General features: G+C 46.5%; 1 protein-coding gene across 1 annotated transcript in view; it reads left to right on the plus strand.

Moving 5' to 3' along the window:
• Window positions 1-22,818, plus strand: part of LOC142564543 (uncharacterized) — a 35,521-nt gene that overhangs the window by 1,248 nt on the left and 11,455 nt on the right. The gene's annotated exons all lie outside the window — the stretch shown is intronic.

Here is a 22,818-nt window from a genome sequence, read left to right on the forward strand (position 1 = left end):
ACCGCAGAGTCGTATAGATGATCTTGTTACAAATATTGCCACTGCCGCATTTGCTGCTACATAGCTTTTCCGGCCTTCTTGCTTTTTCAACAGTTTACAGGATTTTTAAGATTCGCCTGAGTCAAAGCAGCACAATTCAGCTCCTTGAGCTGGAATAGTGGGAGAGGCGGACATCACTTGCATGGAAGAAATAAAATGCATATCCCACTATTTGCCAAAATCAACGTCAACCTATATTTAAGTCCTTTGCCAAATCGAAGGCCCCTCTCTGCGATCTCCAACTACCCCTGTCTTATGCTATTACGGATTACCAAAACATCGCGAACTAAACTTTTAAACTAATAATTGCGTTACGGTCCATGTTGCATTCTACGATTTGTAGCAGGCGACTTCGGAAGGTGTGTTTACTTGGCAGAAATCCTGAGGATGACGTCTATTTCTCGCTACGCGTTCCCAAGAAGTGCGACGAAATAGAGTGGTGTTTGAGCTTTTCTGCTTGAGCGTCTAGAAAAACCTTGTCAAGTTAATGCAACGGTGCCCTTTTACCGCATGTGCGACGGCGCTTATCTCAAACATGGTGCATCAAAACTTGTTCCATTTGCGATGTGTCTAAAGTAATTAGTCGCAAAGCGGCATTTCGTGCATTCTTTTTATGCGTTTCGATTACTTGTCAGAGTAATGTCTGCCAATCATAGTTGGGCTTTACGAGACAGGCGATTTTTACAGTGCGTGTCTGTGTGACGAAGGATCGTGCTTCCACGTACACGGTTTTAATTTTGGATGATACACTAATGGAGTCAGCTTTCTCTCTCCAATATATATATATATATATATATATATATATATATATATATATATATATATATATATATATATATATCATCGCGCGCAGCTGAGTCAAGCATATTCCGCGTGCCGCCTTCTTGGTGATTTTTGTAAACAGTCGCAACTTGAGCTGTAAATGTTGCCCGCTCTATTTAGGCGAGCAGAAAAGCGGGAGTTGCTTGAGGGAAAAGGTGCATTGGTGTTCTGTCCGCGCGATGCGTCAGTCGGTTCAAAGGCATCGTGTGGCCGTGGATGCTCGTCGCGGCCCCGTCGAATAACGCAATCGATGGGCGCAGGTTACCGTACCTGCTTGTTGCGACCGTTTAATATTTCTGACCGCGCCGATTATATAGTAGGTATGTTTTGCTCGATAGTGGCATCAGAGATGGGTGGTGTTGGCCTTGCAGTCTTACTGCCGGCGTTAACACCGTACACATCATGTCGTAATTAAGGCGCACTGCGTGAAATTTCAGTGATAGCAACAAAACAGATAATTTTGCTGCTGGTCTCAAAACCTTCAAAGACAGTGAAGAAAAACAAACAAGTTGATACAAGCAACAAACAAGACTGATAGAAGATTCTCCCATGATTTCACGGGAGACAGATTGATTAACTTGATGAGAAAATGATGTCCACGCGCTCATCTTTTTCTTTCAATTTCGGGCCGAGATCCCAGCACTGGCATGTCAGGGTAACTTCACAGATTTCAAGGTATCGACTCGTAATCACTCTTGCTCTGGCACAATAAAACTTATCGAAACTTGCCAACTAAAGTCTTCGGCTGCTTTACAATACAACACAGCCCTCTCTTATCTATAAAAAAACTTTCGAGCCGACACCATCACGAGGAGTAAGTGCGGGAAGTTCAATGCGGCGTCGCCCCCACCTTTCGTTTTCAAGTTTACGTTTTGTTTGAATTATCAGGCTTTCTCTCCTGACAAGACTGTTTTTCGTATATTTTGGAAACGTAGCATGTCAATATAGCTCAACCGATCTTTTTTTTCTTTACTGTCTCTGCCAAGAAACGAAAGGGCGAGATATGCGGTGAGACGGCAAAGTCGGCGTCGGAAGTTTACGGACCGCAGAACCAGAGAAAAACAATGAATTTCCGAAAAATTCGTAGCCGTAGCCAGTAAAACTACACAAAACCTACGCTGTTCGCACGTGACTAGTACGGGTTAGAAATGCAAATACCAGGCTACGCACGCCGAGGCTGCGCGAACTATTAATGCCGACTGCACAACTACACAAAAAGTAGCTTTAGGAAGCCGTGTAGTACATCTATTGCGGTCCCCGCTTCAGGACTCCTGAGCCGCCTGGCAACCACTCCGTGCTTCTCTTTTTCTCAAAACACAAAGAACAGTAAGATAGCGCCGCTTTAAATGCCTTTACACTTTGAACACGTTCTGCCCCGGGCAACAATAATTCGGCGCTGTCGCTTGAGTCTTGCTTCGCGCTTATCTCCACGCCTGGCACGTAGTCTCTCGGATGTGATCCGCATGACTACCACGGTCATGCGCATGCGCAGGTCTCTATTTGTAGACATGTCACTCGCCCTGACACTGCGTTTTATGCCCTCGGCAACGGCCATTCGTTACCGCTCTTGAGCGCGAAGTCGTGACACTTTGGCAACTTGCCCCCCCCCCATCCCAGTATTGCCTCATGCCTTTTCCTGGCATCCGATTTTCCTTTTCTGTTACAATTTTTATGCCATTACATGCTCAAGTAAATAGGTTTCCTAATGTGACCAAAGAATGGTGCTGTAGTTGGAACGTTTAATAAGCAGGGCTATTTCTTTTTTCTGCTTCTGTTACGTCGCTTCCTGAAACTCAGAAGTGTGAATATGTCTTATATATCGCTTAGAAAATTGCTGCTGTCATTTCGATTTTCGCTTAACTGTACGCCACAGTAATGTCCGGAAAAACTTGTTCAGCCAGTGCATCAGGACATTCCAACCGGTTGATCGAGTCCGTAAAGTAAATAGACAGTTTACAGTTTATGTTCTCAACCGACGCAGATATAACAATAGGGGATATTTCGTGTTTCCGGATACAATTCCGATTTCGGTGTAAATTGTTTTGCATGCCCAACAGAGCAGAGCAGATGAAAGTGGTGTTTAATTGCACTTTTGCTTTTTGTTCGTATTTTACCTCGAGATGGACAGATGCTTCATAGCTTGTTTTTCTATCGATTGATGTTTCATTAGCACGCTATAGGTAGATAGCAGAAGGGAAGAGAGAAAGAAAGGAGAGGAATAGCGGGTAGGTCAACCACATGAGCGTCCGATTTACTACCCTGCGCTGGGAATAAGGGAAAGGAGGAACAGAAAGGGGGAATAGTAAAGGCAGTGTGCCCGCGGGAACATGCACAGGATGACTATAAGCGGTCTATCAGGTCAGTGCGCTTCAAAAACTACTTCATAGGTTTCAAATGCACCACTGAGAGCTACTTTATTACTATGTTTTCATAAACTGGACTTGCGCGTGAACAACTTTTTTGAGCCAGCGACGAATCGGGCTTGGTTCCAGCATCTTTAATCCAAGAAATGATCTCGAGTGCAGCCAACTTAAGGTCGTCCTGAGAGAGAGGACATAAGCGCATGCTACCCATTCACCTTTGACCTGATGTTCAAGTAGCTTTGCAGAGCGAGGTATAATGCGTATCTAATAAGAAATTCGTCGCTTTGTAAAGCAAACAGCTGGGCAAACTCATATTGACATTGTCAAAAGTATGAAGGATTCTGCTCAAGCGCGACCTGCGCAATCTTCGAGAGAGAGCAAGAAGCCGAGGCTCAGTGCGAACTCCAATTTGCTGATGCTTAATAGACGTTGAACACATAAACTCTCATTGGACAATATCTGAAACAATTTCAGTGACAGTTATTGAATCCAATAGAGAAAAGCAAATAGGGTCAATGTTGGGAAGCATCTAGAACTCTAGTTCGGGATTGCAACTTCTTGCAAGAACTGCAGAAAATCAGGTAAAAAAAGGAAATGAATGCAGCAAAATGTTTGCCACTCGGCGACTGCACGCCAAAAACATACACTGCAATTTTATAAAGTGCATCTTGCGACTGTATAAAGCCAATGCCGCCTAGATGGCAGGCATGTGCACTCTTCTTCAAGCCGTAATGCTACATAGACCAAAATTTCCATTGCCTAGCCCGGTGTGACGAAAGCGGTAACGTCGAAATCACCCCGGCTTATTTATACGTATCCCCATAGCCACTGTGCTGGGTATATAGCATGACGTCATGGATCAAAGTCCACCGCCCTTGTGTTAGATATCTAGAAGGCTTTGATACAGCGTGCAAGTATGGTCCATTTGCCCAAACATCGCTGATAACCATACGAAGCTCTTTTTACTGCAAGCTCTCTCTCATTTGATCACGGCAGCTGTTGCTTCACTGACGTCAAGTCGCCGCCGCGACATAGAAAGTGCCTCGATTGTGCGGCTCTTCCGCTTCAACGTCGTTTCAAATGAACAGCGTTGTACGTAGTACGTTGTGTTCGCCAATTTCTCTCGCATGGTCGTGCACGTGGAAACGGTGAACGAACCCTTTCCACATCGAACACGGAATGCTTGCGAGTTACAACTGCGTGAAGCCAACAGGCAGTAAAGCCAGGGAAAGTATTAGGAAAATTAGGTGCAGGATTTAATTTAAATGCAGGAATAGTAAGGGAGGTAAAAAAGTAAAGGTAGACATAAACGCAACTTGCCACACGTTTGAGCTACACAATAAAGTAGACGGGAGAATGGCAGCCGCAGCAGGTCTGTGGCAGAGTGTACCGCACGCGTAATGCGAAGGGTATGGATTCGGCTCTCACCTATAGGTTGTCTTTCGGTCTTCTTTCCTATCCTCTCACCTCAATATTTTTCACGTTTTAATTAAAAGGAACAATTGATGCTTCCCTTGGCTTCATTGTCTGTTGCGTCATCTGCTTGTAAATAATAAAAATATCGAGCCCCTCGGTTCAACTTATTCTTCTCGTTCATTGCATAGTGAAGTTTACTGGCCAGTTGTCTGTCTCCTAAACGTTCCCGCCGCCATAGCCGTGAGTGGCCCGATCTAAAGTATAGACATACCTTTGAATGTGGGCGCAAGGATTATATATATATATATATATGTAGCCGCTGCGGTGGATCAGTGGTAGAGCATACCGCATGCATATTGGAGAGGATGTGGATTCCGTGCCCGCCCAAAGCACGTTGTTTTCTCCAATTTTATTGCCGTTCACCTTAGTATGCGCACGTTTCAAATAAAAAGAAAGAAAGAGTAAGCTTTTTCCTGTGCTTACCCTGCCGTCATTGTCTGTTCGCTTTAGGCGGCTATGACTGGCAAAATATCAAGCCTTTCAGTTCCCGTTTTTTTTTCTTTTCGCTCGCGATGCTCGCGTCGGCCCGGACGTGGGCTTTCGCCTATTCGGAGGTGTGTGTCCCCATTTCATTATTTTTTTTGTTTTTCAGAGCATATAGCATATAGTGCACACGCTTTCTGAGACCCGCCACGCACGTCACTTACATCCGTCCTAGTTTGAAAACCGTCCCGGCTGCTATTCTCCCAGCGCGTTCTCAAACTCCATCCTTCTGTCGCGAGCGAAACGCTGACGTTGTCGAACTGTGGGATTTACTGTGTATCTTTATTTTTCTGCGCACGCGGGAAAGAAACAAATCTGTTATTCAGCGACCTCACGCGCAGCTGTCAATGACGCGTGACCTCTTTTTCACGTCGACGCTGGAAACCTTGCTTCCAGCCTCCTCGCGGCGTCTGTTGACAACGTTGCACACTTCCACCTTCTGATAAGGAGGGTCACGTGTGGGAGAGATGGACAGTGACCAGACAAACGTTCCCGAGGACGGATAACTTTTGTTTGCACCATTGAAGAAGTGGTGTAGATAAACAGAGGTTGAGACTGTTTTTCGAACTGTGACGAAGCCGGTGGGAGCCAGAGGGAGCCAGCGGGAAGCCAGTCGTAGACAGATACGTTAGATCAATGGCACGCCGTCCTTGATAATGACCGGCGTACTCTCGTACGCCTCTGTACGAACCTCCTTATCCGTAGCCGATAAGTCTACGGGTCTGACCCGCTGTTAAAGGCGCAGTTCAAAACCAGAAAGTGCGAAGAGGCGCAAGGAAGAGGGTCGAGTGTTTTGCCCAGGCACTTTCTACGTCAACGCACGCTGCCGACATGACGTCAACCGACCGATGGCTGATAGACTTCTCTCGAGACACTTCGGCATGAATGGGATGCAGTTTCAGTGACTGATTGTTTCTGCGATTGTTACTATCTGCGCTAATTTGCTTATTTTCCATCTTGCAGCAGCAATATAATAATTTCTACGGCTGCATAAAAAGAAGATAACTGCCCTGCACTTCACGCATATATTAACGATACACTAAGGAAGATAAATAATCCAAGCAGTGGCACACACGAAGCTAATTTTTGATGTACGTACAACTAGTCAGCCACATTTGCCAGTCGGTCACATTGCATTGAGTGATATTTGGCTAACTATAAGAGTCTAGTGAATGAGACGACGGGTATGTTGGTTCGAGCGTCTGTGTCGAGGCGTGTTTTTTTTTACAATGTAACTCAGGAACCCAGACATAGCAACGACAGTGGGTTGACGGCATACACGGGAGTTTACATTATGAGAACAAAGCCAGGCGTTTCAGGTCGCTGACAGACCAAATGTTATTTAACAGTGATCGACGAGGTGCAGCGTGTGCTCTATTCCAGGGCATGTTTCTTATGAAGAAGCCTTCGCTTATATTTCTTTTTCTTATCGTCTCCATGAAAAATGGCCGAAGCACTTCTTACAGCACCACTGGCATTTGTAAACCACGACAATCTTGCGGAAAATACTGTTTACACTTTTCGTTACACTGAATTGTTCAACGAAACACGGTAACCCAATTGTCGTTGATTCAACCGTCCTAAAATGTCTTCACCAGCACAGTCGTTTCCGTTGGCGTCACGCTATCAAAGCATAAATACGTAATACTAAACGAATTTAGTGCTGTGCCTATAAAGCTTTCATTTTCATCTGAAACCATAGGAGGCAGCGGCAAAAACTCGACAAGAGAGAAAGGCTTCTGCCGTTTCGCTTAACCTTTTCTGTGCTTCATCATGGGTGACAATGCGACTGCAGGCAGGTCGTGTTGCGTGTTATCAGCGCTTGAACTTTGTAACTCGGCGCGTTATGTGGATATCCACGGAGAAAAGAATGTGAAGAGCGGCCGAAGCACTGGCCTGTCTTCGAAAGCGGCATCGCATTAATGACAGTGCAGCCTACACGGACGTGCACACATTATACAGGTGTGGCCCACAGTACAACCTCCGAGATTGAAACTACGCGAAACACGCCGATTTTCTCGAGTTGTCCTCTCCACCGGCTGGAACCTACGTGGAAGCTGCAGATTCCATCACACTTCTCCCGTCGTGATCCAACTTTAATGTGCCGCCTCTGGTTAGGAGTGGCTTTTACGAAAGCCTACTCATTCCTTGTTGGAATGTCCAACACACCTATCTGTGACTCGTGCAAGTGTGAAGAGATGATCGAGAACGTGTTGTTTTGTAATCTTTATGACATCGAACGCGACGTTCTTCGGAGTGCCTTAAACCAATTATACAGCAGACCATTTTGAGAGACAAATATTATTATATCAGGGCCCCACGTGTCGCATAATTACAAAGTGACGCGGGCAATTCATGAAAATGACTGGCCTCAATGACCGATTGTAGCCGTGAAGTGATGCACAACAGCACGTGTTCATACTGAGAGTACCTTTTTCTCTCCCTCTCCTTTACTTTTTATCCCTTATATCCCTACCCCCGTGTAGGGCAGCAAACTGCACGTGCGTCTGGTTGACCTCCCTACCTTTCCTTCCTTGTTTCCCTCCTCCTCCTAGCTTCACACAAGCACAGAAAGCCACTCATTAAGGCTACGCGCCCTGGACAGAAGAAAGCCACTGTCTTTGTGACATGCCTTTTCAGTCCTGGGCGCTGCTGCCGATTTGTAACTTGATGCTGTGCTAAAGTACAGAGTTGTAGCGGCATCGGCGGCAGGACAAAAAATAAGAACGTGGTCTTACAGGCCGCACCCACGTGACGGGTTTGAGACCCGACAGGTCCAACATTTGGCGCCCAACGTGGAGACTACCCCCCTGGACGAGTCACGAGTGCCCCTCGTGTAGACGTGCAGCGCCCTCCGCAGAGTTTGGTGGTCCGGTTCATCGACTGTCAACGCTATCGAGGAACAGGCTGAGGTGTAAGAGTCATGCTGAGTCCAGGATGGATGGCAGCCCTACAAGTTCGAGGCCGACGTACACGTTCTGGTCGACGTCATCACAGGCCACAGAAAGGAAGGCATCCTCGGCGAGTTGCTGTTCAACAAGAACGGCCAGGATGACACGCCCACGTACGTGCGTGTCCTGGTCAGGATAACAGTGATGTCTGCATGCCAACAAAGGCGTTTTCAAGAATTATGTAAGTTATTGGAAAGTTACTGTCGGGCCAAGAGTATAGGAGGTGAAAGAAAAGGCGCACTTGTCGACCGCGACCGACTTTATCAGTATATGTCTCAGATGCGATGACCAGCAACCATGGATGACTAGAGGTGTGCCCCCGGAAGCTGTACAGGGACCTCTGTATTTTCGAATCTATCATGCGGCTGCCGCACTGGAATCCTATTCGCAGCTCCACCTGCATTTCTGGAGGTAAGTCGGAAACAAACAGATCAAATCAAGGCGCAGCATTTTGCTGTACCGGTAGCACTCCACTACGGAAACTGCGACGAGACATGTGTAATGAAAGAAGAGGCACGCAAAGTACACGGTTCAGAGGATTGAAGGATGAATCAGTCGCCGGTTCCTGCCGTGTTTTGCCACGACCCGAGCTCACGCGGGAATCGATCTCAGGGGACCATGGCTGCGCTTCGCGAAACTAGATTGACGTACACCTGTTCCAGTTTGCTTCAAAAATGCACGTGACGGCTTTCGGCTCGCCGTATGTTGCAGCGGCCGAAACAACATATATTTTACTCAAGCTCTACGAAAATGAGAGATACTACTCTCTCGACAAACGCGACGGGCATTGCCTCACGACAGAGCGTACTTTTATCACGCATCCACTAAATGGACACTGTCTTAATGACGTCGTTTTATTTTTATTTCGACCTTGGTCAGTGACCTGCTTCGTTTCCAACAACGCTTTCACCTGACCAAACGGCATTCCGTCGATCTCTTGAGTCTACCTTAATAATTGCTGCAAGTGTAACTTATCATAAATATAAATGCGTGTGTCTCTACGGTGGAGTATCTCTACGGACCCCCGTTCCCCCACGCACTTCATGCACACGCTCGACACGAACTGCTGGGATTATCGCAGCTCGCACGTCACAATGCAGCAGCGCGTGGCCCGCGATCCTGAGAGCGAAGGACATGTCACAAGATCCGGAAAGAGAGAGAGAGAGAGAAAAGTGTTATCTGGGACGTGCAGCCACAAATGGAAATCATCTGCCCTTTTCAAACAAGGACAGCGCTGTTTACACCTGCAGGCGGGAGTCTCACGATGGCACGCAGACAGTGCGCGCATGCCGAACAGCGTGCTCACGCACCCATTATAATAACAAAGAAAAAAAAAAGGCTGGAGTGCCAGTTCCACGGGGCGCCTACGATGGCGGCCTTTTTCGGCACACTGCGAAGGACACCAGCGCGCACGAAGAGACTGAGTTATCTTGAGCATCCATTATTCACGTAAAATACACATCGCGAAGAACAAACTTTGTCGCTGTTTAGGATACCTTATACCACTCTTGAGTAAAATTGTTTTGCAGTAGTTGCCACGACGTGCACGTCATGACATTCACGTAGCGTTAACCACCGAGTGGAAGGGACAACAAACACCTCGTCATCAAAGCACCTGAAAGGCGAAACGAACGCCGCGTTGATCGTTACTTTGTTAGACCTCATTTCAGGTCACTCCTATCCGTGTTCGCTATCGGTTAACCATAGTGAGAAGCGACGTCTGGGTCACGAAAAGGAAATTTCCTGCAAAATAAATATGGGTTGGAGCTAATTTGCCACTGAAGGTAACTTAATCGCACCTTTGGCAGGGAATAGCGCGTGATCTTTCGTCGCTGCATGAATAGCTAAAAGCTCGAAAGTGCGTCTTGTATCGGTTTATCCTTTCCCGCCGTCAGGCTACCCCTTCATCCTCAGGAGCATGTAAGCGCAGAGGCAGATGGGCATTCATGACTGAAACTGCAGCGACACTGGACGAAGACCCTGAAGAGGAAACCGATTCCCCGTCTGAGCTAATGAAAAATAGCGGCATCCAACCCCTTGAAACAAGAAGAAAAAAATAAGCGTCGAGAATTTCTTTCCTTGCTAATAAAAATAACGAATTGGCGCTTGGTCCTGCACCCTATGTATCGTTTCTAACTACACGCCGCACGCGTCACCACCAACCCGGTTCGCTAACCCCTTACTTTGCTCGCACCGACACATTCCAATTTTCCTTTCTTTTTCGCGTATCATTAGAGAGTGGAACTCGCCGGCACAGTTGCTGATAACGCATTGTGATGCTGCGTGTGTCTTTTAGTTGTTTTTACTTGCTACCTTTGGACCTGTGTTATCACTTTCAGTATTTGATCTGCTTGGATCTGTAACATGATCTGCAGTATGAAATAAGTAAAGAAGAAACGACACCCAGATAGCACTTGTCTGGACACGCAAGTGGACACGCATAATTACTAGCTTTGAGCAGATGACTTTATTCCAGACAAGCGCAGATATTTGTTATGTACGCGATTCTCACCCATACTGAACCAAAGCTCTCATATACGTGCAGTTTATTGCATTAAAAAAGACATTGTCTTTCTCTTCACAGTGCGAACGTGAGCGTGCGCACGCACTCGTTTTGTACAGCGATTTTTGCTGTTTCAAGAATCAATCCTTAGTGAATCCGTCTCCGTGTCTCGACATAACAAAGCAAATTTTAAAGCAATGGCTCACAATCCCCACGAGCTTCAAAGTTTAAACATTGCCGACTATGTCTTCTCAGCTAGGCCCAACCTCAGCGCTCGTCAGGTTCATCCTCGGCTTCGCCTTCATTGTTTGGTGAAGAAAAAAAAGATCAGTGGTGATTAAGCGGTAAATGCGAGAGGAATGCGTTATTGTTGCTTACTACCTCTTTGGAGTCCCGGATCCATGGTTTAAACCGCCTTCACCGCCTTGCAAAATATTGTTCACAAGTTCACTTGACACACGTCCTGCCTCATCGAGGAGAGAAGTGCAACTGACGGTGGTCCAGAGTAGGCCACCGTCAGTAGCAATATATATATATATATATATATATATATACTGTTCTGAGCTCTCCATGTCCGCTCTACCTCTACCACATGACGGGCTTCCCATACTTCTCTCACACACATACGCACATACTCCTTTCTTTTCCACTTTGGCACTACTGATCTAATGCATTAAAATACACTACCCACCACGCCACTGGGGATCTAGCTCGTATCCTCTGCGGCAACGTGCACGTGTCCGGACGCGCTAGCTGCTGAGCCATCACGCAACATTGGCGCTTGGCCATTCCTGTGGGCTTTTATAGCGATAGCTTTAAGGGCCCGCGTTGCGTAGGAAATGCGCCGTTGACCGTGAGCGAAAATTTCCCACCAATCACAGCACAGCGCGCGTCGCGTTTGTACCAGTCACTGGACGGTGCGCGCCGCTGGGTTCCTTGCAGCACCACCAGATGGCGTTCGCCTCCGCGCGTCCGCGGCTGCGGCGGCGCGTTCCGTGCGGAAAAATGATAGCAGCAAGCTCGCCTCCGTGCGTGGTGTTCGCTGCAAGCGTTTCCTGGTAAAGATTGCGGTTACATAAGCTGCAGTTGCCGGGAAACGTGAGAACCAGTCGGGAACCCGTGAGTGCTACCACGTTCTACTCTTAAAGGCGAAGCTTAAGCGTCTTTTAAGTGTACGTGCGTGCGCCATGCAGACTCTGAGAAAGGTGGCCTCTCAGCACGTCAGTACATGTACATGCCTGAGAATGCAGTGAGCTGTTCTCTGTAGCGGACGAAGACGACGTTGCGTGCATCGCGAAGAGGCTAAGCGAGCACGAAGGCAAATTAGAAGGGGAAAAAAACACTGGTTAGTCGTTGCCAGCAGCTTGACTGGTGGCTAGGGTTTTAAGAGCATTAGGATTCTTCACAGGTGTTGTAATTGGCTGGCAAGAGAAATTCTCGAAGCAAGTCATATAAGTCGCTTGGGAATGTCGCAAGTTAGCTTGATATCATAGGCACTGTCCAGTAAAAAGTTGGCCATCGATGGCAGGAGTTGGGAGTTATACGGCATAATTGCACGTCAGTTTTTTTCGTGCCTGTTTCTTTTTTCCCTATTTCAGTCTGCATACACGTTTGCTCTTGCGAAACAAAGAGAGAGATAGAGGAGAGCCATGGCGCTGAACCAAAGGCATGTCCGTTTTGCTACCTTGAACTTGGAAAAGAGGACGTAGGGTGAAAATAGAGGGAGACGTGAGAGAACGAGAGCACCAGTTATGCGCACAACTGAAGATGCGCAGCGAGTCTGAAACCGTCGCAGAGACTTGTCGCCTTGAGGTACTGCATTAATGTCCCCGTTGCTTTCTGCGCCAGCGACGCGGGCTTAATCCAAGGGACAAAGTTATTGGAAGTCAGCGCTGTGTGCATCATCTTCTGTCCTTCGTTGCTGTTCTCAGTTCAAAACAGAGGAAACTGCTTTTAAAGGATCCCCGTTGTTGTCAGAGAGGCTCAAACAAGCAATGTTGACGGAATCCGCCGTGAAAGTCCGACGCTGTCGCAGAAAAATGCGTTTAAAGATTCGTCCAGTGGAATCACCGAAGTGTGCCGACTCCCATTAACAACCAAACGCGCCAAAATGGAGCTTCCCCAATTTCGCGTCTCACTGTCGCAATCATGCGTGGAAGAAACCGCGAAGTACAGTGCCGCACCAATCTGGTTTTAAAAGCTCTTTGTTCCCGCATGTCAAGCGCTCGAAGCGCGGAGCATGGTGGTGGTCAGGCCACTTCGTTTTCGCGCGGCTTATAGAAGGTCGGGCGGTATACGCGGTTGGCTGCGGCGCCTTGGAGATTAATAGGTGCACGTGCGGGCTGTGCGCGTTGGAGGGAGAAACGTCCTTGACCGTGGCTTAGAGCGGTTGCGCATCGGGAGGGCATGCGACTGGAAGGTCGGTAAGAGTTTTTAGTGTGGGTGCGTGTGGGTGTGTTTGTGTGTTTGTGTTTGTCTGTTTTTCTTGTTTTGTTTTCCTAATCTTCAGCGGTACCTTTTCACACGCGGAAGTTACGTACTGTGCCGCTGAGCAAAACGTGACGCTCTGGCCGCGTTCAAGTTCGGTGCGACTGCGGAAAATTTTTTGGCAGCGTGTGTGCGGCCCCTTCGAACGTATGCAGGTCACGTGAGCGCTTTTTCGACTGCGCAACTGCACCGTCCGCGGATATTTACGACCTCTTCTTTTTTTGTGTGTGTGTGTGTGTACCGCTGCCGTAGAGCTGTATACAGGTAGTAAGCCAGTCACGTGGACAGGCACTGCGATAGCGTGCGCTCTGCCCGATGGCAGAAAAATATTCCGCGAACTCGTGTACTGTAACGCTATATAAATTTTTATTTTTTTTCATTGCTCGTAAGAAAAGTGTTCGTGACATAGTAAGGCATCTAAAGGAGCTTGTTGAACTTGAACGTCAGAGTCAAGGTCGAGCCGCGCAGGTTACATATAAACAGACGGGATCAGGAGGGGCGGAGGTAGGAGAACCATCTGTCTCGTTTACTGAGCGGCAGATTGATATCACAAAGGAACGCCATGCGTCGGACGAGCATAGTCTAACATGCACCTGCTTTATTTTGATTGACGTTTCTTTTTTTTCTTTTTTCATCCTTTCGTTCTCTTCAGCGGTTTCACGTGCACGATGTATGTTTCCGCTCATAGAATAAATCTATGTTGGTATAATTTGCACGCTCTGGAGATTTAATCCAGTCTTGGGTTTTTATTTTTCTTAATAATTTTAGGTATACCGCAATCTTCACTGAGAGGCGAGGAGTCTCGAAACGTCTACGCACTCGGGTATCATCCCGCCGCATTGTCAACTTTTCGGTGGGAATATTCAGACGCTCTTTAAAGAGTGTTTCCACGCCTCACACCACTTTAGATATATTGTCTTGAACAAGTGTTATATTTGTTTTTTTAATCGTCCGTGACAGCGCTGTCCCGATTTTTTCGGGTGCCATATCGTATAGAAAGACGCGGAATTTGCCTACATGAGAAATTGAAATGTTTACGTAGTTAATTAAAAGCAAATAACTAATGAACTTTTTTTCAGTTACCTTAGGGCATATGTTACGCGCGGGAAATTGAAGCCGAAGATTAGCGGAATCATTTGTGCTTAAAATAAATACTAAACTGTATCACCACTATTGTACATATTGGTCCTTATCCCCTGCAGGCACTATGTGCACACTTGTGCTTGTGATGGTAGTGCATCAAAATCAAAAGCGCTGATCGAAATTACAATATTTAAGATATGTTGCAAACATCTTGAAGCACTTCTCATTGGACCTGAGCTTCGAGTTTGTATATTAAGTGTGCTGCGTTTTAGTAAAATTAGTTCCAAGGTAGACGGCTGTATGCTGGTCCTCGCAGAGTCAGTATATGGTTACGCAGCCGGTTCACTTATTTAATTCTTTTCGAAATGTTTTACATCAGGCATGTACAGGCTGTCTTTCTTAGCCACAACTTTTTTTTGTTAAATTGCCTGTGGTAGATAGCACAATTCGAACCATTGTTCAACGTTCCTCAATGAGGCAATCATTCTGTCAAAGAGAAATCAAATGTTTTAATTGCAGAATTAGTTTGAAGTTTAAAGTTTATTTTTAGTTACAACAGGTTTTAGGACGCAGGGAGAAAAACTGCGAATGGTAACGCAGCACGGCCGCGTGTTTTCTAGGAAAATACAAAAATGCATAACTTTACAAAATAGAAGATAAACACTACCTACTCCACAAAACAAGACCAAAAAGAACAATTGCGACATTTACCAGTTGTAAATGTTGTATTTCAATGCTTAATACTCACTTGAATAATGAACAAAATTACGCTAATTAACTTTTTTAATGCATTGTTTTACGGTACATATTTGAAACTACGAAATGTAGCCGGTAAATTTGCAAGGCGTATCCGCTTGGAACGAATTCTCAGGACTTCGCCAGTTTCGAGGTACTAATTTTCAAAGTGTCCGACGAAATTCATTGCCGTTCCAGTTACTTATGTGCACCAATGCATAGAACCGCGTTTTCCTAAAAAGAAAGAGTAAGTGGAAGAACAGTGCATTTTTATCGCAACTTTCACTGCGCACTTCTCTAAACCGTTGCCCTATCCTGAAAATACGTTCTAAGTCGATATATGCCTTTGAGCACATGCACAACTGCTTGCGTTCGGTTGGGCACGTGTGACTCGACGATTTTTCAGGGACCCTTGTCTGAATCCTTGACGTACAGGAGTCATCAGACAGACACGCACACACGAATGACACCTTGTCGGTGTTCTTGTCGCTCCTAACCTGTTCTTTCTGACGCGCCTTAAACAGCATGTCTAGCCATGTCGTTTCAACAACTAGCCCCCATCACAGCTTTACTGTGAAATATTATGTTTTTCTATTTTTGGCGACCTTCTTGAGGCAAGTACAGGCACGACGATGCGATAGCTGCACGAAATAAACGTTCACAGTGTTCCTTTTTAAACTCTTGTGTCACTGATATTTCGATAAGCATCAGATGCATGGTTAGGATCAATACACAGTATTCGAAATATGTGTCTACAATCATCCTAGGTGTTATTTGGGCTCGCTGTCGGTCGCAGTATTTCCGTAGAGCCTTAAGGGGAAGCTTTAGCTCGGGGGTTCCTATCTAAATGCGTGAGAACGGAGAAATCGTTTTTCTCGGCAGACACTCTGGTGAACTTGATGAGGTTGATTACATTTAAATGATAAAGCTGAAATCTACTGACTCGTAGGAAGGATTTCCTTATTTAAGTACTGCGTACTTTTTATATGAACTGGAAATTGCAAAATTTCATGAGAAACGACACTATGAAGTTTACAACTCTGTAATTCTGCAAAAATAAGCAATAATAAATTTTGTAAGCCGCGCCAAATAATACATTGAAAGCGGATAAAGTAGATGCAATATACAATGCCCTGTAAGTACCACTAATAAGTGATGAAGACTTTTGCGAAACGCTCGTAAACATTGTAGCACATTGACGTAAACTACAATGTTGCACAAAAAACTGGTCCGCTTTTGATGCTCTAACCGATACAGTTTAGAGAACTTCAATATCTTGATGCAAAGTTGCGCATTTGTAAACTTCGTGCTTCTATTTTTTCTTTCAAGCTTACCAATTTTTGGCAATGTTTATTTAAAAAAAAAACTTAAGGATCTAAATCGAAATCCTGCTAGATGCAGTCGTTAAAGTTTCACTTTCTCCCCCCCCCCTCTCAAATGCAACAGCTCCATTAAAATCAGTCAAGCTTTTGCCTCGCGAAAAAGATACATTTCCGCGTTTTACGTGTACTCGAGTGGGGAAAATATGAATTGGCCCGAAGCTTCTTCTTAAAGCGTATAAGCGTATCAGGAACGAGACACACCAGCACCCATTTTTTTTTTTTACCGCGATGCAGTAGAGTCGTGGCGTGCTTGCCAGTTTACGCAGTAGGCGCGTGTTTTGCCTTGCGAATCGCGCTAGTGAGAGTGGTGAGAGTAGTGAGAGTGAGGAGTGAGAGTAGTGAGAGCGCTAGTGACTTGAGCGCGCGTGACACGTCGTGTCGCTCTTCAGACATGCACCACCACCTGCAAAGCGTGCAGCGCGATTGGCATCGTCGGGCAATTCACAGCGCACCCCGAGTCGTGCGTCCGGAAATGTTTCCCAGAAAGTTACTCGCAGCACATGCGTATTATTTTTCTCTCGAAAGCCACGGTCCGCACGCGCCGTGCTAAACGTAGAGCTGTGCGCTAGCGTGGGACGCATGGGAGAGTTCGGAGGGTAGTGTTTACGAGAAGGGTCGACGAGGAGGGGGTTCCTGCTGGCGGGGCTTCAATGAGGAAGTCGTTCCTGCTGGCGGTGTTCAAGCACCGCCAGTAGTAACAACTTCCTCGTCGGCGCTATACTCGTCAACAGTGTACTCTAGAGGCCCTCCCGCCCTACGCTACGTATAACTCTACGTGTGGAACAGCACGTGGTGCGTGTTGTTTGCTCCCCCCTATAGAAATGAAAATTATCCAAAACAGTTCGGTTGCTAGCGTTTGTTGGCGATCTACCTTTGTTTCGTTTTCGCGGGGTGGTAATGAGAATATTATTCTGATATAAGAAACTTCGCAAAGTTGGGAAAGATAAAGAGAGAAGTGGGAGGGGGCTAATGAAGAAACTAAGCGAGCTCCCCATAATGGTTGTCACACGTTGGAATATCGAAGACAAAAGGTGAGAACACGCTATCCTGAGGTGCAGAGATAAAGAAAAATATGCGCAGATAACATAATACGCGCAGAGCGATATGGCAGGCTGTGTCACGCAAGTGGCGCACAGATGATCGTGACACACATCTGAGACAAGAAGCACGTATAAATACAAATGCTGTATCAGAGAGTGCGCGTGTGTGTGTCGCTGTGTATATGTGCGACTGTTTATTTATCTATACAAGCCGTCCACACACACTATAAGAGTAATATATCAATACGTTTTGACTGCGTCATCTACCGCAATTAAATCGGAGAAAGTTTTCTAGGTGGATATAAGCTTGAAATATCTGCGTCTATCGCTTCAGAAGTGTTTCTGGAAGTCTATTCATACATTCATTAACGACAATATATTACTGCCCCGACGTTTTTAATTTTTTGTGTACTAGTGCCGTGACAGCTGTAACCCCGTCCTAACGATGCCTCTAGGTACCTGCAAAAAATTTTTTTGCGCAGTTTTAACATTCAGATCAGTGCAAAGCAAAAAGGGGTCCCGAAGCACTTACCTGCAATATTTCAGGAAGACCAAAATTTCATGGCAAAGCAAATGCGCGGAAAGAAATACGAGGTCCGATAGTAAGGACTCATAACAAGGAGAAATGTCACAAATCGATAATCCGTCAAATCAGTTCTCGTCTATCTACTGGCCGCGATAGCTTATACAGTGGCATGGGGTTGCGTCGCTGACCTCGAGATCACGAGTTCGGTACCGGTAACGGCGATTGCAAAAAGAAAAAAAAAATTCTCTAAATAGATTTAGGTTCAGTTTAAGGAGAGCCAGGTGGTCTAAATTAATCCGGAGTACCCACTACGGCGTGCCTCGTGTTCTTTATTTTTTTTTTTTGGCACATAATACCTCAGAAGTCCATTTGTCAGTTCAGTGTATGGGTAGTTTATCTCTCTGTCTCTCTAAATAATCTAAACTGTTAGGCTGCTCTAAATGAGCTGTCATTGGCTGACGTTCGTGTTCGAGCAAGCAAAACAAGTTCGTTCCCGCGCAAACGAAACGGATAGCATAAGTCACGGTGACGGGTACTCTGTATAGCATTGCTCACGAAGCTGGCGATGGTATGCGACGCGTTCCGCTTTTTCGTTTCTTTTGCTCTTTTTTTTCTCTCTTTCTCTTTTCTCCTAAAGATCGGTCGACGTTCTTGTCCATAGGTGGTCTTCATCTCTCGCATCCCAACTATAGCGGCAAAGAAAGAAAAAGAAAAGCAAATATTGTTTTGCACAGACGGAATTTCGCAATCCTGCTGCAACACATGTGCGCTATGTTTTTCGCAATGTTGCCGTGTATTAAGGCTCGCGGCCGATCAATTCAGCGCACGACATCGAATGAGCTTGACGTTGAACTGCGTGACTAGCGAGCGAATAGCCCCGAGAGAGATACCGACAAAGAAAAAGAAAATGACACCAAACGGCTGCCCAGCATTTACAGTGCCATGAAGCCCGCTTAACTAGTATTTCTCGCATTAGTCCTTGAGACATAGGCAAGTCGATCTTAGTCGGGTACCTTTCAGCAGCTACAGTGGATCCGTCTACGTGCGCAGTATGCATTAATTTGCCTTTTCTGCGTCTGCCCGCCCCCTATAGCGACGAGAGGCAAGTGGTATGGGTAACTGGAAGGTTTGCTTTAAATATCAAGCGAACGCATTACCTATTATAACCTACGTCTGGAGGGTATAGTCTGCTGCTGTCTGGAGATGCGACGCGATCGTTTGTGCTTCAGTGATGCTTGTGACATCCTCCCAATGGACCGTAAGTAATCCACAGCACATCCCTGGATGTTTACCGCTGGACGTTCGGACATTCAGATATCCCCACAAATCCGGATCACATACGGCCAGTAGCTGAGGGGCCCACCCGTGCAAGAATGAAAGGCATCCATTGAACGTCCTGGATGCGTCCATCTCGGACATTCGGACGTCCGTAGGACGCTGAAACATGGGCGGAAATATCCGAACAGTGTCCGGTGGATGAAACAATCTGGACACGGTCATCCAGGGGAGATTTGTGGGAACTTAAATGTAGACACTTATCACAAAAACGTTCATACGATAATCAGAGGACATTCATGATAAATCTGGAATTTATTGTTAGGTTTCGTTGGTGCGTCACCTTGCTCATCCTGCGGCTTTGCAATGCTTTGGAGGCTGTACACTAAGTGAGAACCAATGTACCAGTTATATGCGCCATCCTGCACTATGCTGCTTTACTGTGCAGTCGCGTCCGCAAATAAGTGCCCCTAGAGCAACTCAGACAGTCTTACTGGTACAGGTTGTAAAGGCGACACCATGCATATGTTGTCATGTACGTATATATGTGCGCATTTATGAAATCGTGTCTATGTATTTAATGAAGTCGTCGTAACCATCGCCCATAGCTTCGCATCCGCGCTTACGTAGGGGCGTCTAGGGCACAAAATCAGCTAATGGACGTTACAGGGCATCCCTGGGCTAACATTCGTGGGACGTACGCGGCTGGTAAATCCATCGGCAGTCCTGCACATGGGCGACCACCGCATCAAAGTCTGTGGACGTTCTGTCACGACCGAAGAACTGCGTCCCCGGTCCGTACCATGCGTGCTGTTTCCCGGGCGTGGACGTCCTGATATAAATCGGATATCCACTGGATATCTGTGGTTCCGTTTGGCTGGTATGGCACCGTCAGGAGGCACCGCCGCATGTAGGCGTAGCGAGAGTTTCGTCAAAGACAGTTTGGCGGTTATTTACGCGCTTCTATGGTGCGTGACGAACTGACATGGCCCCGTCCGGAACAAACGCTACGTCGTCTGCAAGTACCATGGCCTTTGAGATCAGGGGATTGGCGGCGCGCGCTAAGCCTACGCCGCCAGTTCTCGAAGGCCATGCAAATGACAGTATAGAGTTTCTTACAAAAAATAGCAGAGGGAATATTGACGCGGCGATCGTTCATGGAAACGATGGGCGCGCTCCTTGGCGTAATTGACGCCTTCATAATTTATGGTGTGTTTTTTTTTTCTTTCTGTGTACGAGTGGTATGCGTTGTGTGCGCCGTGCTCGAGTTTAGATACACCGGGCAACATTCAAGCAAACCCGGCAAAGTGTATAAAGCTTTTTAACAGTGACATGGTATTGTAGTTACTAATTAGTTACTGCAATAATTACCCCACAAGTAATTTGTTGGCTGAGTTATCCACAACTGAAACTTCACTCTAGTGTGTATGAAAATGAGCGCTCCGGAACTATCGCATCAAACTGTGCGTGTCAAATCTGCTCCGTTGAGGTTTGTGGGGTTGAGGGCGTGACGGGGCTGTTGCATTCGCAGCAGCTTGACAGAGTTCTCTTCTTTTTCCCTTCTTCCTTCATTTCTTGCTTTCTTTCTTTTATGTTTTTTTTTTTTTGTATATCGAAGCGGGTTGAGAGACAACTGAGAAAACAAACGCAGTGGAATGGCGCACAAACAAGCATGTATAGTTCAGCAGCGCAGAAGAAACCATAAAATTTCCTACAAAAAATATTGCTAGAAATAAGCGGGTGCCAGTGCCTACGGAAGCAGCACTTAATTATCCTGCTTCAGCCAGTGCGGGAATGCTGATGGTTAGCGCATGGACTTGGCTACGCTTCGTCCTTATGGATTCAAACAGCGATCGCGACACTCCAAATTGAAGGTTTTCCCCGAGATATTTGCGTTATGAATGCTAGAATTCGCGGTGATTACGTGCATTTGCACAGATGCCTGTTGCCGTGCCTAATAAAGTGTCACCGATAGAAAGACAATGAGGAAAACAGTAATGCTACGATGAAGTCTCAAGCCGAAAGCGAGAAGGTTAGGCAAAATCCACCTATTGTGCTCATCGTTCTCTTGACGCGATCCCAGTGCGAGGATTTCCTCGCAGTCTTTGTAAGAAGCTCTACGGCAAGACACGTGGCCTCCGAGATTACGTGAGCACCGGTGCGAGCTTAGAGGCCCCAACAGAGAGGGAGGCGACACGGAATGCCAGCACAGCAGGACCCGAGCGAGCCTGTTCCCGTGTTACGCTTGTTTTCTGTGTGTTTACTCGTCGCTTTAGAGCCGCTGCTCTGGAACACGCGTTGTATTCATGGCGAGCACGCCTACAACGGCGCTGTCGACGAATACGGAAGGAACACAGCTGAAGGAAGATCGTGCCAGCACGGTAATGGAAAGAAACCCCTTGGCCCTCGCTCTGACGGTGTCTTTAGGTTCCAACGCTACATTATTCAGTGCCCTTTTCGGAGACCTGCGTCAGCCCGAAGCTACGAAAGCACGACTTGATTTTCCGAGCGGATTTCTTGAGTTTTCTTTCTTTTTTTTTTAACCCTCTCTCGTATAACATGAAAACGGAGAGCTCGGAGGAACGGTCTGTGTTTCGGAATGGCTGGCGCTGCTGGCCTCCCTGGAGCTTGAAGACCCCTCACGGACATAATCAATTTTCAATTCCGTTCCGCTTACCCACTGGTATGTTGCGAACGCGGAAAACGAAAGCAAATTTTTTTGTTGTTCCAAAGCGGCTGTTAGATGCCAGAATAGCACCCCAGTGCATGGGGACAAGGTAGATTAAGTTTGCTGCCTTAAAAACCATCTTTTCTTTGCACAGACAGAGAGACGGCAATGCAGCATTGTGCAGTGGGTTATACAATACTGACGCTGTATCCTGAATTTTATCATATCGTTTCGCTGTATCCTAAACGGCCTCCACGACTGCTTTACTTCGTCTGTGACGACACAACGGCGTATATTAAATTAGCGTCGATTTCCTCCCAACGTGAGAGCAAGAACATGATTAAACCACTTTCATAAAGTTCCGCACTGGCGTGGCATCATACACCGAATGAATACATCGCGTAAACGCATCCTCATTATTTTTGAAGAGGAGTTCAGGAAATGTGCACCAAAATGGCAAAAGGGGGTCTCACGAGGCTAGATTCCTGAGACACCTTCGTACTGTTGTGTAATAGATTAATCGTGCGGGCCGTCGATGCAGGACAAGATGGCAGGGAGAGAGTACGAGTAGAAAATGTAAACGCAGCGAGGTAAGCCAGAAAGGAAGATCCGGTACTTTAACCTACGCTACGAAGGAGAGGAGGAGGGATAGAGAGACAGGGACAGGGGACACATGATCACAGCCGGCCACATCACAGCGTGCTATCACAGCGTGCTATCACAGCAGGGGACCACGTGCAGCACAACGAAGACCAATTCAGGCTTGCGCTGGTCCTTAAAAAAATGTAGCAGTGCCTCCGCCGCCCTCTTTTACGATGGCAACAGACGGCGAGCAGGAATGCATGTTGGAAGGATGATGGCGTTTGTTCCTTCTGGTCGCCTTCGGAGATGCGAAGACAACTCAGGTAGATCTTCCGATTTTCGAGTTGGTTCTTATTACCGACTACAGTGTGTTAGGAGCGAGAATAATTAATTTTACTGCACA

This window comes from Dermacentor variabilis, chromosome 11 (genome assembly GCF_050947875.1).
Source record: "Dermacentor variabilis isolate Ectoservices chromosome 11, ASM5094787v1, whole genome shotgun sequence".
NCBI classification, from domain to species: Eukaryota; Metazoa; Arthropoda; class Arachnida; order Ixodida; family Ixodidae; genus Dermacentor; species Dermacentor variabilis.